The following is a 16,767-nucleotide window of genomic DNA, read 5'->3' as shown; positions in this document are numbered from 1 at the left end:
GCTGTCCAATAAACTAAAGCATTTCCTTAGAAATGATACTTCTCAAGACATAAGAAGAGGGAGAGATGTCAGTTTCCCCATTAACTTTGAACTTTGATTACTGGGAACCACTTTAATTAAATGTTCTATCCAAAGCTTAGAAATATATGTATACTTCCAGATTATGTTTGGCCTAATTATAACTTGAGTAGAACAAACAAATACATACCAGGCATGCCATACAGACATTATTATCGTCATCATCTGCGTTATTATCTGGGGTGTTATTATTGCTATTGTCTCATTTTGATGACACAAAAGTAGAAGAAAAAGGAAGTTGAGTTTTGCAACGACAACTGCAAACTATGCTAATAGCAAGATAAACCACTACCAGAGAGAATCAAAGAGGAGGAGGAGAAAGAGGGGTTAGAGTGCAAAATAAGCTTAGATTTCTTTTAATTTGATTTAAGAGCTTCAACAGTTAGAACAAACATACACACGGAGACAATCGCACACTGGCACTCGTACACACTTACACAGACACAAACACACTCACACATTAAGCGGGTTTTGCAATAAACTGTCAGCAGTTGGCGTCATTATGTCTTCACTTACACGAACACACACAAACAAAAACCAAACTCAAAACACACATGGGCGTAACCAAATGTGATAAAATACCTTACGTCAATAAAGGGTTTCCCAAAGGAAATTATTATGGCTCATGGCAGAAATCAGCAGCTTAATATTCATTTGACATTCTTGTTTTACATTTGACAAAAATTAGTCAGAGATTTATGGCCAAAAACTAACCATTAATCAATATTCTAGATCTTAATGGGCTTTGTTAATAGTCGGTGAGATAATTTTTGGGTTTTAAGCTAATAATGAAAGGAACAACTATTAACAAACAACCAGGTAACTTTGGTTCTGAACATCCTTAGACACTGACTACGCCCATGCTAACACCTACACACACTTACATACATACATAGATGAACATTTGTAGTCATAGCTCTGCCTCTCTGTTGTAATTAATAATAATTTGCATTCACAGTTTGCAGTTCAGCGCCCGTGTGAGATTTCATTTTAATTAAATTATATGTGGCCAATGTGTTGGGGTCGAAGGACAGAGAGAGAGAGACAGAGGGAGAAAGGTTAGATAGATTGTTAGATGGTTGGGTGGGGGGAGTTGGGGCGTAGCTGTTGTAGCTATTGCAACACATAACATGAGAGACATGCATAAATTATTATCACTATCTGTTGTCATTTAGTGGGTTTAGTTTAGTTTAACAACTGCAACAACAACAAGTTGAATGATAACTTAAATTATCGAGTTGAACGCTGCGTATGCGTGATATTACGCATACGTTTAGACATAACCTTGCCATAGATCTCTCTCTCTCTCTCTCTCTATATTTCTTCGACGTCATAGTTGGCTATGTCGATGTCCATGCCGATGCCGATGCCCAATGCCATTAAGAGCAGTTGGCAAATGCATTCCCATCGTAAATCAAGTCACTTTAATTCAATAACAAGTAACCAGTTTCTATAGAGACACACACACACACACACATACACAAAGACACACATAGGGAGACGCCAGCAGCTGTTGCCAATTCGCTTTTTGGGTGCCGAATGAAAGAGAAGAGAAGGGTGGGGCTTAGGGGGTGGAGTAAAGTTTACCCATTTGCAGGACATTGATTTTGTTTGTCTAACTATGGCCGGCAAATTATTCATTTGGAGCCAAAAACACAACAAACAGAAATGTAATTTTGGCCAATTTTGATTTCCAGACTCGATGCGGTTGATTTCGGTTTGACTCTTAGCTTTTTGGGCAATGGGCAATTGTTAATGGTACTTTTGCTCTCTATTGTTTGTGGTCTTGTTATAATTTAAATGTTTACTTGTGGCCATTGAACAACAATAAATACAAAACTTATTCAACCTTGTAACAATTTTCCACAATGGAAATAAATTAGGCAACAACAACAAAAAAAACTTTTTGGCCAAACTCTCTCGCTCCATCATTCTCTCTTTTTCTGTCTCTCTCACTCTATCTCTCTCTTAAAAGTAATTGCCAAATTTATGTTTAGCCAAATTTGATTTGCACATTTTGCTTTGTTGTTCAGAATGTGGCAAAATGTCAAGTTGTACAAATTAATAGCAATTATGGTCTATTGAGAACAAATTTAAAGTACTCAAGCCAAACATAATAATAAACACTGAAAGATGAAAATATGTCATTCATTTACATTTGCTCTTCTTCTTCTTCTTCTTCTTCTTCTTTCTATTGTCATTTCCATATCTTCCTGTTTTGTTTGGTATTTCTTTGCTATTTTATTTGCATAATTTATTCAAAGGAAGTTGTAAATAAACAACAAATATGTCATGGGTCAGTAAAGTAGAATTTGGAATTTGTTTAAGCAAGTAGAAAATAATGTTGGTTTTTTTTTCAAATAACTTTCCTCTATATTGTTTTGCCATAATAATTTTCCCATTTTCCTCCTGTTCTGACATAACGAAATCAACCGCAATAGTCCGATTGCGCTAATTGTTCCTATTGAACTATTTGGCCGCAGCCATTGACCAATGTCAATGGGTCCGTTTAACTAGCACATGCATTTTCCATCACCATATTTCATTATCAATTTGGATTAAAATGAATTTTCAAATGACCATTTCTGGTCTGGTGGTGGGTGGGAGAGAGGCCAATGAGAGAAAGGGAGAGAGTTTGCCCTACGGAAAAACCAATTGGTTCTCGTTTCGGTTGGTTGTTGTGTGTTTGCTGCCGCTTGTTAGCCCCGCCGCGGGCATCATCATGCCTCGTCCTCAGCGTCATCGTCATTCGTATTGCGCAAATCCTTTCTACAAAATTCGAGTCGAGAATGCATTTCCACTGATTAGATTTATTGAATGATTGGTTCTAATAATGGTCAAGCCAGTGTGCATCTTGGGAATTGGAAAGTTCTCTCTCTCTCTATCTGTCTCTTTGCCTTTTGGCAATGGCAACTTTTCTAACCATTTATTGTTTGTTGTTTGTTTTTGCAAAATCCATTTGATGATTGCATCAACATTACACTGTTAGATAGTTTGATTTAAGAGACATTATAACAGATTTTAGAATTCTTATATTTACCAAATTAATGTGGGTATTTTTTCAAGAAAATCTTAATTATTTGTAGTTCTTTGTTTTTTTTTTTTGGGTATTATTCTTCGACAATTTATTCTCCTCAAATTTATCTTTTTTCACTAGAGTTTCACTTTGAATTTCCCGCATCCTAATATAATATGTTGTCTTCCCTTTGATGCAAGTCGTCCCCTGATCTCTCTCGCTCTCTCTCTTCAGCTCCTTTATTGCCCTACTGTGTGTCTGTTTGTGTGTGTACGAACTCTTTCTTTCTCTCTTTCTCCTTTACTAATCGCACTACCAATTTGCTCACATTTCTTTGCCTTCAAGTTACGAGTGGAGTACTAAAGTGTATACACATACATACATATATAGCAAAAGGCCAGAAGAACAGAACCAGCGGGTCGCGTTCTTGTAGTTGTAGCCGTTTTTCTTTACTTTTCTGCACCGTTTGGGGGCCACAGCATCGCATCGCATCGCATCTCACTCTCACATCATATATGGGAGGTTGCCTCACCATCTCCTAGTCTCAGTCTCAGTCTTGGTGTGTTTCTTTCTTCCCTCTCCCTCACTCTTACTTAGTTATTTTGTTGTTTTTTTTTTGCTGTACCAAAAACCGTTCACTCGCTTGACATTTAGTGCCGGCTGCTGTTGCCTGTCGTATTCGAGTCTTCGATGGAGACTTGATCTTGGTGGCTAGGGGACAGGGGACATTGGTGGTAAGGGGATGTAGGGTATGCCGGCTGCTGATGTTGTGGCTGCTGTGTCTGGAATTTCGTTGAACCGGTTTATGTATGTGGTTTTGCTCAGTTGTTGCCATTGTTGTTGGCGTCTGTCGGGGTAACTGGCTCCAAAATAAAAAAGAATTACAACAACAGCAACAATAATGCCAACAGTTACCACCACACATACACACACACACGCAGAAAACGGCTTTGTGTGAAGCTTGGCTAACCAACTGGCCACACACACACACACACAACATACATAAACATTGGGACAACGGCGGACGGACCTTTCAATGGATAAAACAGCGCGCATATTTGTCGTTTTGGATTATTTCATAGCCTCCAATTCCTCCCAACTGGAACTGTAACCGGGACTGGGACTGGGATTGGGATAGAGAAGAGATACAAAGGAAGGTTGGTTGGTTGTTGGTTCATTGTTGTTTGTGCATATTTTTGGCATCATTTTTTTTTTTTCTCTCACTTTTCTCACTGTTAATTTACATTGCAAAAATCTTTATTTGACTTTTACATTTGCATTTGAATTTCGTTTCGTTTCGCTTCGAATTGAATATAGTTGATAGAGTAAATATTAGAAAGAGATAGAAAATAGATAGATGGAGATATTTTAGCAATTTTCTTTAATGATTTTCATCTTACAATACATAGATGGAATTCTTGAAATAAATACGAGTTACATAAGCATAAATTTTCTTTCACTCTATGTCTTTTTCGCCACCCCCCCACCGCCGTCACCACTCCTCTCTCCCCACTCTCAGTTTATCGTTGACGACAAAACGGCGACGGTAAAGTGAAGTGAAGTAAAGGAAAATTTGTTGTAATCAATATGAACTGGCGACGCAAGGCTGCCTCACATATTTTCACATACAGACACACACACACACACACTATCTACATCTCTTTCTAACTTTGTGAGTGTGTGTGTGTAGAAAACAGATTTGTGAAAAATGCGGAAAATGGCAAAAATGAAATCGATGGATTCACAACGACAGCAGTAGCATCCATTGCGTATATTGCGAAATATAAATGTACATAGCTAGGAATTCACAACTCTCCCAACACACTCCCCCCCTCCTGAGAGTTGTTGGAGATGTGGGAAAAGCGAGTGAGACAGAGAGAGAATAGGGAAACTCTACAGCATGCGTCAGCTATTATGATAAATCGCACCTTTTTATTGCAGCATCAGCGCCTTGGTAACTGATTTATAAAGGCGGGTTAGCAGCCAAGCAAATAAATGTGACTGTGTGTGTGTGTGTGAGAGAGAGAAATGGCCAAATAGACAGTCTGACAGACAACTACAGAGACAGCCACGGACAGGCAAAGAGACACACAGACAGGCAGACTGATAGTCAACATGACATCATTCGACAGCCACCACGCAATGTCACTTTTTTTCCACACAAGAAAAACCTCTGTGAGGAAGAAAGAAAAAATACACTTGCCTCACGTCTCATCTACATGACTGATACGCATGTGTGTGTGTGTGTGTGCCACAATTATGAACACATATAGTGTTCAGTGGGTCCATTTGGTGTGGCGGGTGATAAACGAGTTGCTCTAAAGCAAAACAAAATGTGGTTTACTTTATACAAAATGTAATAAATACTATCAACTCGACGAGGCTCATTTAAAAAGTTGTTAAATTTCACATAGTTTCAAAGTTGTCTAGACAGGTTCTTAAAAATATAGAAAATATTGTAGTTTATTAATAAATCTGACGTAAAGTATTTAAAGTATATTTTATACTACTACTTTAACAGTTTTTTATCTTGGAGAAATACTAGAAAATAATGACTTCTTAATAAATTTGTTATTTTTCTTTAATTTTTGCCAACTTCATTTTTTGGCAAACTTTTCATGTCACCCACTTTCTGTGATGCATATGTGTTTCCCCCTTTTCCGCTCCAGCTGGAGAGCTCTTCCTCACCACTCTCTCAACCCGCATGTTTGCTGTCGCATTGGCCCATTAAACATTCATCATTTTCCGTTGGCCATTCGTCATCAATGCGTGTGCAAAAGTTAACGCCGTCACGAAGCAAACAACAAAAAAAAATGAGGCGGAATCTTAAAAAAACGTCATTGGCAATGGCCAACGAAACGAAACGACAGGTTAAGAAAAAAAACAAAAATAAAGAGTCAGCACACAAACCTACATTTATATGTACCTCTTCAATAAGCTTTAGTAATCTCTCTCCATGAAAGATGCTTTATATATTTACATAATTATGTAGTTGGTGATGATGAAAAAATGGAACCCATTTACACTTGTTTTTGAATCGCAATTTCATTTGGCAATACTTTAAGAAAAAATTTAAAAATGAATGTACTTGAAGGAATTATAATTAATTTGATTTTTAATTTGTTTGCTATTTTATGTATGGAACTTTAATTTCCTTTTGGTTTAAATCTTTAAATATTGTTAGGATTCAAAATAGTGATTATAATTTTATTGTTTTTCATCTAAAGTAACAGCCCATGATAACTACTTAGGTAATTTCTTTACTTTTTCTGTCAATCTTTGTTCTGAAACTTTAAAAAAGAATCCAATTTATGTTGTTTCTAGTATGCGAATCTTCCTACTTGACTGTCATAAACAATCGTCAAATATTAAATATATTTCCTCTGACTCTGACACAAAAGAAATGCCGAGAAATGAAAAGGAATAAAATAAAAAGCGGCAAGCAAAATCTGAAATTGAAGTGAAAGCCACAAAGTGCAGTAGGTAAAGGGGGCAGGTAGGTGAGTGGGTGGTTGCAGGGCTATTGCAAGTAAAAAGTAAGAAATATAATATCATCTAGAGACACACCTGCAGATAAGGTCGATGCAAAACAAAATAAGAAATGGGTGATAGAAGAGAAAGACAAAAAGGAGAGAAATGAAGCATTTTTGCTTTTGTGGCCCAATGTCAGTCAGTTGTTTATCTAGCAAGTGGTTTTTATTTGTTTTTATGGTTAAAGCATTGGTTAAATAAAAACAAAAAAGCAAACAAAAATTTTGTTTTTTTTTTTTGTAGTTTTTTTTGTGTCTCACCAGCATCACCAAAGCCAAAGAAACTGGTTTCTGTGTCTCTCATTCAATGCTAATGCAGAACAAGAATATTCATCGAGGAGAGAAATGTGACATGAAGAGGATGACGGGAAGGGGAAGGGGGACAGCGAAAGTGGTGCCATAGAAAGTTGATTCAGTGCGGCCAACGTCGAGCTCACTTCTTTGACACCGGCAACAACTCTTTTAATTAGGCACACAGCGACAACACAGTCAGTAGTCAGCAGTCAGTAGTCAGTAGGACACAGTCCTTTTCCTTTTTGTTCTCCCTTTTTTTTTTTGCGCCAGACTCATTATCCTGCTGATTAACAAGCAGCTGCACTTGATGCAACATCCCAGATAAAAGGTGAAAGAAATTGGATGCCATGCCATTTCCCTTCTTTCTTTCCCTTCCCACACCAAAATCATCATCAAGTTGCTAAAGAAGTTTTCAAACAAACAAAAAAAAAAAACACTGAGTAATAGACTAACCCATTAAGCAAATCAACTCGCAATTTTAAGTAATTCAGTTCGGCTCTGTCTTCAGGCGAAACAGGACTCATCCATGTCATGTTTTGTACCGATCAAGTTCCTGTTGAAACTAGAGTGGGAGAACGCATTCAAGAATGCCCTCGAGAAAGGCAAGGGGGTTAATACCAAAGTTTTCCAACTATCTATACACAAAAATGTATTAATAATTTCAATTTTCAAGTTCATTGTTCTTACGAGCAATGTTTAGACTATTTATAACATGAGCTATTTTTAAAAAACTCAGCATGAGTTTAAAGTAGATAAAAAAAAAGAACTCAAAATTGTTTTCGAAATAAGGAAGAATCTTTTTTCTTTCCAAATATATCATATATTTTAGATACGGTAGCGATTCTCATAGTGAAATATTCGCGTTGGATCTATATCTGTGTTAATCCTAAACTAAATTCACTTGTTAATACTTACCAAACAACCCACGATAGCAAAATATAGACAACTATACAAACAAAAACAAAAACTGCTGAGCCCAAAAGAAAACTTTCACAATATTCTCTGCTGAGCAAGCACAAAAGGAGAAAACAGATGAAGGGCTACCTAAAAAGGAGCAGCAGAGAATAAATGGACATGGAAAAAATCTGTTGAAAAAGCAAAAGTGACGAAGCTTGACTGAATGGGATCAAACAATTCGCTAGTTTACACCTTGGACGCATTTAATTATATTCATTGTAAAATACGCGAGCGCTCATTAGGACCCCTCGCCTCGCCCCTCGCCGCCTACCTTATGCCAACGGACAACTTTTGGACACAGAGAATAAAAACAACAAGTTGGAGGAGGCAAAAAAACTTTTTCAAAATATTCTTCTTCTTGAACAAGTGACCCATAAGTTGCCTGCCAGCAACGAACACCCAAACCCAACTTACTTCCGTTCCAGCCCCGGCCTAATGAATATACCCCTAGGGCTCTCTCTCTTCATCCCATCCTTTGCCTCTGTCTGTGTGTGTGTGTGTGTGTCGTTTACTTAACAAACTCAACGGTGTTGGCGTATCCGTGGCTCTAATTGCTTTGTTAGACACCGTTGAAGCAAAATATGATGGCATTTTGTGTGTGAGGGAAACATGAACAAATGTCAGTGGGTTAACTGAAAAGTTTTCATTGCAAAATTATATTAAATTTAACTTCACTCAACTTATCAATCACCTCTCGTTTCACTATTTAAACAATTTAAGGACAAAATATCAACACTGAACCGGATTTAGCTTTAGTCTGAGAACCCCTAAGGCTGGCAATTATAAATACTTTTTCGACAGCATTTACTGGAAAAACATTTTCTACAACATTTGACTCTAATCCATGTCCACAATAGAGACACGCGTCTGTCTGGGGTCCAGGGTCTAGAGGGTCTGCTTGCCCCGGAGGCAACTCATCATCCCTGGGTCATCATCAGTTGGCAATCTAACTTCAAAAGCGACTTCATTTGACAAGTTTAATGCAGTACACCAACTAACCGACTAACTAACAACAGCAAAAAAAAAAAATTTAGTAAAGTAAAGTTGTTTATTGCATTAGCTGCTGGCTGAGCTGGCTAGTTAAACTTTTTTCTAACTCTGCAAAAAGTCAGTGAACGATGACCCATGGATGGGGCCAATAGGTGGTGGATGGGAGTGGAGGATGGAAAGGAGAGGTCATTGTCATTCATAAATGTAAAGTAAATCGATTTCAGAGACATTTAATTATGATCAACAACAACAACAACATGATCAAAAGTTGAGAAAACTTTTCAGGAAAGTGGTAGTTAATTGTTAATTAAACATTTAGTTCATCAATTAGTACTTTAATGTGCTTAGTTTCTTAAATCAAAATGGAATTGAAATGAATATCGTTTTCTAGTAACTTTTCCAACATCTTTTTTATGTGTGTGTGTGTTTTTCTTTTAATGTTTTTAAAACAAAATTAAATTTAAAACTTGTTATGGGTGAAAGGGGAAAAGTCTAGTCCCTCTCCTCTCTCTGCTGCTGCTGCTGGTATACCGCTAAGTGAAATTAGCGGTTGTTACTAATGAAAAGTGCTTTGCATATGTCGCAAAACTTTTCACGAGTTCTTTTTTTTGGGGTTTTCTGTTGTTTTTTAGTTAGACTAATGAGAATTTGTTGGAAACCCAGACAAAAAAAAACGTAAATTGGGATGCGTCCAGCCAATAATCGCATTAAGTGTAATACCAATCAAATCAAAGTTTTCTCACGTTATGCGCATAATTAAAAATTACTTTACTGTTTTCTTTTCTTTCCTTCCTTTCTTTCTTCATCTTTTCTCTTCATTATCCTTTCTATCCGCCATATGTCCCAACTAGTGGAGCTGGAGCGGCATTGGATTCTTCGACGAGAAGTGAAATTAATGGCTTTTCTATTATTTTGCACAAAGTTTCCAAGCACATTTGACGTTGATTGCATTTTTTGCCAGGGCTCCCGAAACACTTGCTCTGGGCTGTGGCCCCGCCTTTGCCCCCTTCAGTGGAATCACAGCTGCTGCAGATGCTGCTTCTGATATTCCTGTTACTGATGCATGGTTACGGTCCGCTGTTTTAGGGTGGGTGGCTGGCTGCTTGATTAAAAATTTCTCTCTGTGTGGGTGTGTGTGTGTGCAGTTTACCCACTTGCTCTTTCAGTTTTTGGCCATTAACCAGAAGCAACAACCAGCGGAAGGAAGCGTTAAGGAAGGAAGACACAAAAAAAAACAATTGCCAAATGGTGGACATATACCGGAACGACTATAACTGCTGCATCACATGTCTATAGTTTATAGTTTAAGGGTTTTTGATTTATGTTTCAAGATAAACTATGGCTAATAAATCACAACGTTTGGGAGTACTTCTATGAATGGGAATGAGATTAATTGCGACAAAGTTCCTTTTCATTAGGAATTATTATGCAGTTTGAAATAATTAGAGTAAACGATTAACACATGTAGTTATTTAGTTGGAAAGTTGTTGTTTGTTGTAAGTAGTTGTTGCTTATGTTACAGAATTTCAGGCGACTATATAATAGACGTCAAAACACTACAAAATAAAAGTTGGAATTAAATTCTCCCATTTAGAACTACTGATAAAATTGAAAACTTTTGAAACTACAAAAACTTATAAGAGCTGCTTGAAGCTAAAAGCAAACACAAAGGAAATAAAGATTTGGATAAAGAATATGTAGATTGCCTTCAAGTTAAAATATAGTTAGTCGTTAATGTGCTAATAAATTATAAATAAGACATACATTTTCGAAAGAAATATAAGCAAAGAAACAAATGTCCGAAAATATAAACAATTAGAACGTTAATTTCAAGCTTTTAATGATCTTTGATTCATTTGTAAATTGAAAGCTGTTTAAACTTAATATTAGTGATGGAAGATACTTAAATAATTCCTTTTTCAACTTTATATTAATTTTATTTTGTGGAAATTTCTAATCTAAAGTCTCAAAAAAATAATGAAGAATAAGAAATTTCTTTCTTTCTTTCTTTAAGTTAAAGGCCTAGCACCTTTGCGATTTATGTAAGTGTACAAATGTTGATAAATTTTGGCAAAGGTAGTATATACCCATAGGCGGGGGAATGCGGAAAATTTGCTCCCAAAATAATTAAATAAGCAAAGCAAGAATTCAATTTTTGGAACATATAAAGAAGTGTTTGCAGAATTCTGCGGATGAAAAACATTTTAAAATCAAGCATTGCTTGTATATAATTTTTAAGTAACAAGGCATACGAAAAGTTATAAACTTTTTGGAAATATTGAACACTTCTAGCCTATTGCTTACTTATTAAATATTTAAACTTGAATAGGGACAAATAGTTAAAGACTTAAATAAGACTCTAACTAGTTTTACCAATTCAAGTTGTTGGTGCAACTATATAATATGATATAGATTTCGATAGTGCCAATTTGACTAGGGTATAAAGCAATTCTGCTGGCCGTGCTCATTTCCTCAGCATGTCTGACCGCGCTTTTACAATCAATTTTATCGCAGCGAATGCCACAATGGATCAGGAACAGTAATATCGCCCCACCCATATATTTCTCTGTTGTTTCCCATCACTCGCCTCTCTCAGACCCTTTGCTCTCGGCCACTGAAATACTGGAGAATTTCGTAATTTCGAAATCACCACATTAATGCAACCAAACAATGGCAAATGCCGACGACGACGACGACGACGACAGCGACGGCAACGCTGTTATAACAAGAGCAAGAAGACGGCAATGTCGGCTGTTTTTCTTCTTTTTAGTCTGTTTTTTTGGGAAACGCCTTAACAATAGAAAATCTACACAAACCGTCGACGGAACTGCGTTGAAACTCTGCTGGTTGCTGCTGCTGCTGGTTGTTGTTTTTATTATAGTCGCGCATAGCCGGAAGATAGTTCAGACTGGCTTCCATTGCAGTGGGGCGCATTGAGGTGGAGTAGAGTGGGTGACGGGGCCTCTGCGAGCCTCCATGTTTAGACAGAAACAAGTTTTATGCCTTTTGCAATGACGAAGCTAACACATTTGGTGGAAGTCTCTCTAGAGTCTCTCTCTCTCTCTCTCTCCTTCTCTTGCTAGTCGGCCGTCCAGTTTTGTGGCCAGCTGTTGTTGTTTCGATATTGTTGTTGGTGTTGTTGTTGGTTCTTGACCAGGCGAACAAACCAGATCGAAAACTCCCCAGAGTGCTTCAGCGCAGGCCCTGGCTATAGTTTTGAACTAGTTGTGGCATATCAAATCAAGTCACCCACCTCGTACCACCCTTCTGCACCTCCTACGGTGTTGTTGCACTTTTTGGTACTCTGCACAATTTGAAAATTAACTGGTTGTTTTGGCTGCATGTCCGCCCATACGAGGAACCAACCTGCCTGTCCTACGGTCCAACCGCCCAACTGTATTGTTCGATGGCGCCTAGACAACTTTATATACATACATGTGTATATTGGTATGTGTGAAAAAAGCCAAAAATGCGCTTAAAGTTTGCACGGGCCGCTCTCTCTCTCTCTCTCAAGGTACGTTAGCAAAAAGTTTTAAAACCAAACATTTTTGGCGGCGGGCCCGAAGGATAAGCTATAAGAAAGAAAGTGGAACTGGGTCTGGTCAGTCGCGACAGGAAGAAGACACAGCCAGCAGCAAAAGCAGGAAGGAAGTTCATTTTGTGAAACTTAACGCTTTTCTTTCAGCCCATTTCAGGCCGGTCCAGCCCAGTCTGGCCCCAAACCACATTTTCAAAATGGGTTAAAACGAGAGAAGGATGAAAAGAAATAAAGAAATCTGATATGCCATGGAGGCGGCTGTCTTTTTCGACTGGTGGGCGTGTGTTTGTTTGTGGGCTGGTCGTTTGGTATGGTCGTCTATATTTCGTTGAATGTAAAGTGTTGAATATACAAAAAAACCAAAAAAAAAAAAACTGTGGATTGAGATATTTCAATTTATTTTCCCATAGTCTGGCCCATACACTTATTTATTTATGAAACAAACAAACAATTTACTACATACACACACACACACACATACACACTCTCTCGTGTGTTTTAACTTCTCGTAACTTTATCTTTTATAGTCTCCTTTTATTGGAAAACTAAAAAAAAAAAAAAACACTATGCATACGTAAATTTAGAATTCATAGTTAAATGCATAATATTTTTGAGAAAAAAAATCATGTAAAAAGAACTTTAAAATCAAAAAGGCCTAAAATATATAAATTTTAAAGGAAAAACTATGAAAAATATTTCAAAACTGATCAGAAATCAGCAACAATTGGTCAATCATAAAATTTAAAAGAATTTAGATTCTATTATTAAGTTTTAGTAATAGAGATATTAGTGAGATTGGGTGGATATGATAGTAATGCCAGGAATTTTATTTATTGACGCCTCGGTTTTAACGGATTGACCATCTTCACAGCAGAAGCACTCGCCATGCTTAAAGCAATCCAATACGCCACTGAAGTAAGGCGGAAGCTTGTCATGAGCAGCGATAGTCTATTAACTTTACTGGATGTAAACAATTCCTACAACCAAGACAGCATAATGATGGAAATTCGCCAACTTTGCATTCGACACTTCAAGAATATAAGATTCCTTTAAGTCCCAGGATATATGTATGTAGTGCCATTCGCGAAGTGCCATAAGATATGTTGCGGAATATTAAAAACATTTTGAAACAAATCTATTGGAACAAAAAATTAAATTTTGCCATAGGAAGTCATACTTCCCTACCATAGACATACTTACTTTCATACATCTTCCTGTCCGAAATTCGAAAGATAACTAACAACTAATGTGCTAGTGTGACATCTTTGAAAAATGTTCTCAAACTGTATATATGGGATCAAATCATTTCGACCTAACCCAAAACCTTCTACTCCTTGAACACCCTGCCCCCACAACAACAACCTTATCTTTAGATTCCTAAAGCAACTAAATATAACTCTGTATAATTAATTATAAATCTGTATGTCGAGTCGATGGTCAAGGTAGCTAACACATTCAACTAAATATTAGTCATTATTATTTCTTGTAAATAAAATAAATAAATAAATAGAAATAAAGATATAAATACAATTAATCTCTTTCATTTCAACTACTGGTGTGTTGGAAATTTTGTGCAGAATTTGTCTAATCAAAATGTTTTAATGATGAGCAATGATGACATTGTAAGTCAACTATTTATCAACTTTCAAAACCGGAACATTTTCGAATGAGCGTGTTTGTTACAGAACGGAAGTATAAGATTTTGTAAGTGTTTTCTTCGATTTTGATTTGATCACGTTCCAGCATCGTCAAAATTTTACCCATCTACAAAGTATACAAATTCCCATGTAGAGATGTTTCTTTCAAAAGGAAACTGGGTCACACAATATTCATCCAATCATAATTAACACCAATTCCTCCATCATACCTCACATTTGTTTTCGTAAACTTTTGTCTTACTCTTCATCTATGTAATTTAATGTTGATGTTTAAAACCATAAGACACACATCATTAAAGGAAATCAAATACAGAGCGAAGAGCAGATCCAAAGATGTTAAATCGATCGAGTGAATGGCGGCGCCCCATTAAAAGATCATTATGATCATTATGGGAGAGCAAAAGTCGAAAAATAAATATATCAAATTGGCTTGAATTTGTATGGAAAATCATATGATTTGGGATGCGTTATATGAAATTCTAAGCAGACATTTGAATGTGTGTGTGTTCTTTTGCAATTAGCAATCACTACCAAGGCAACCTGTACGCGCTCCACTTTAGCGGCTGACTTGTTGTTGTTCTTGTTGTTGATTTTTTATTTTCTTTTCGAGGGCCTCTTTTTTCTTTTTCATAATTAACATAATTGAGGCCCGCCTTGGATGTTTTTGTGCTTTGATGAGTAAAAAATGCTGCTGCTGCTGATGACGACGAAGACGACAGCGGCGACCCATAAAATAAGCAGGAACGGCAACAATATGTAATTTCTACGCAAAAATGTTTTCACATGAGTGCCGTTTGGACTGGAGTAGGCGTGGCATCTTCATCATCATCACAAGGTAAAAGAAATTGGAAATTCACTTACCCCGCCGGCACCGCCGTACCGCACCACCCTCAGTGGCTGTTGCAGTTAAATTTGTTGTTGTTGTTGCTGCTGTTGCTGTGGGGAGGCACTTAAAGGTCGCCTCTTTTGGAATGTGATCCAAACGCCGACGCAATCGTTTTAACAGCGATTTTTGCTGATTCTTTAGCACCTCTCTGTCTCACTCTCTCTCTCTCTCTCTCTACTCTTTGGGCTGCAAATAAATAAATAAATTGCCATTTAACTTATGAAGGGCAAACCACAGAAAAGCAAAAAACAACACAAAAACAACAAAAAAAAACCTCTTTCACATTTTAACAATGAAATCAAAACAAACACAAATGCAGATGGTCAACTTTTTGGTTTTATTGTTTTTTAAATTTAAATTGATGAAGCATGAAATATAAAACGAAATACTCTGGGTCGGCACGCGTTGCACGTACAAAATAAACATGTAAAAAGCCTTCAATGTCAGCCGTACAAATATATATGTATGTATGTGTGTATGTATATGAGAGTGACCCCCAACACCCACAGCATTGCATGGCACTCTCTCCATCTCGTTCTCTCTTTTTACCCACACACACATACTACGAGTCAATGGATCTAAATTGAATTTCGGCTTGCAATTTTACACTTTTAATTAAATCATTAAAAGAGGGCACAAAAGATTACGATTACGCCATTTAGCTAGAGGAGAGCAGAATATGGCACAACAACTTTTTCCCTCTCTATCTCTATCTCCATCAACTCACTCCATCTCTCTCTAGCCCACACATTCAGAGTGTGCCTCTTTGGTTCTTCCGTTTGGAAATGTAATTACAGTTACAATGCAAATGGCAAACTGCAATTGAAAACAAATTACACATATTTGTAATTGTTTGTAATTGAACTGATTTGATTCGTAATTAAATTGTTGCTTCATTCCAAAAAAACCACAAAACGCACACACACACACAGCAAACACTCGCACACTCACACACACACATTGAGTTATTTACCTACGCTGCGCCGACGCGACCGCTTCTCGTTCTTGCTTTGCACGCTCTTTCTTGGCTTATTTGTTGCTTCTATTTCTTCTTTTTCACATTTTTCACACACATAGACACACACAAAAACACATTTGTATTAGTTATTAATATTAATATATTATTTTTATTTATTATTTATAAACCAAACGGTATTTCACAACTCACACAAACACATTCACACACACACACACACACTCGTGCGTGTATGTTTTTAACAAACACCGAAATTCCGTTTATTTTAATTAGTTCTATCTCTCAAGATTTTAGAATATTTTTAAGAATTTTTAAACAACAATCTCGCCGACATCGACCGACCGCACAACCGCTCACCATGAATACCAAAAAAACTCTGAAGAAAAAACCAACAACAAACAACAACAAACACGGGCGCAACAGGTGAATCAAAACAAAACTGCTCTCTTCAATTCGCTCGGCTACAACAACCACAGGGCCAATTCGCCCGGGCAAATTGAAATTCGCTCTGCCAAATTGAAAATTCGCCTCAGCCTAGTCTAACATTTAGAGATGCAAGTCCATGATATATCGATAGCTCTCCCGCCCGGTAAATTGAAAACTCGCCAAGATTTAATAAAAAATGAAAAATATATAGATTTCAAACTTTCATACAATTCGCTATTACTAGAATCGGCATACTTATCTCTGGAAGCTTTTAAATTCAATAAATTCAACAATAAAAATGTCAGAACATCTGACCAAAGCTTTATTGCGTGATCTAAGTGAATTTTCACTTATTGGGCAAGAATTTCATTCATGTTAATGAACAATTGAAATTTTGCAATATGAATTTGAGATCTTT

General features: G+C 36.9%; 1 protein-coding gene across 1 annotated transcript in view; it reads right to left on the bottom strand.

The window, feature by feature from the left end:
• The window catches only part of LOC26528887 (cadherin-87A), a 56,991-nt gene extending 40,960 nt beyond the window's left edge, over nucleotides 1-16,031 (bottom strand). The window contains exons 1-2 of the mRNA XM_015176791.3: nucleotides 15,921-16,031; nucleotides 14,923-15,133 (exon numbers count right to left, since the gene is read on the bottom strand). The gene's annotated coding sequence lies outside the window, so the exon portion shown is untranslated. The remainder of the gene's footprint in view (nucleotides 1-14,922; nucleotides 15,134-15,920) is intronic.
• Nucleotides 16,032-16,767: the final 736 nt, after the last annotated feature.

This window comes from Drosophila willistoni, chromosome 3R (genome assembly GCF_018902025.1).
Source record: "Drosophila willistoni isolate 14030-0811.24 chromosome 3R, UCI_dwil_1.1, whole genome shotgun sequence".
Taxonomy (NCBI): domain Eukaryota; kingdom Metazoa; phylum Arthropoda; class Insecta; order Diptera; family Drosophilidae; genus Drosophila; species Drosophila willistoni.
This window is presented reverse-complemented; position numbering and strand designations above follow the sequence as displayed.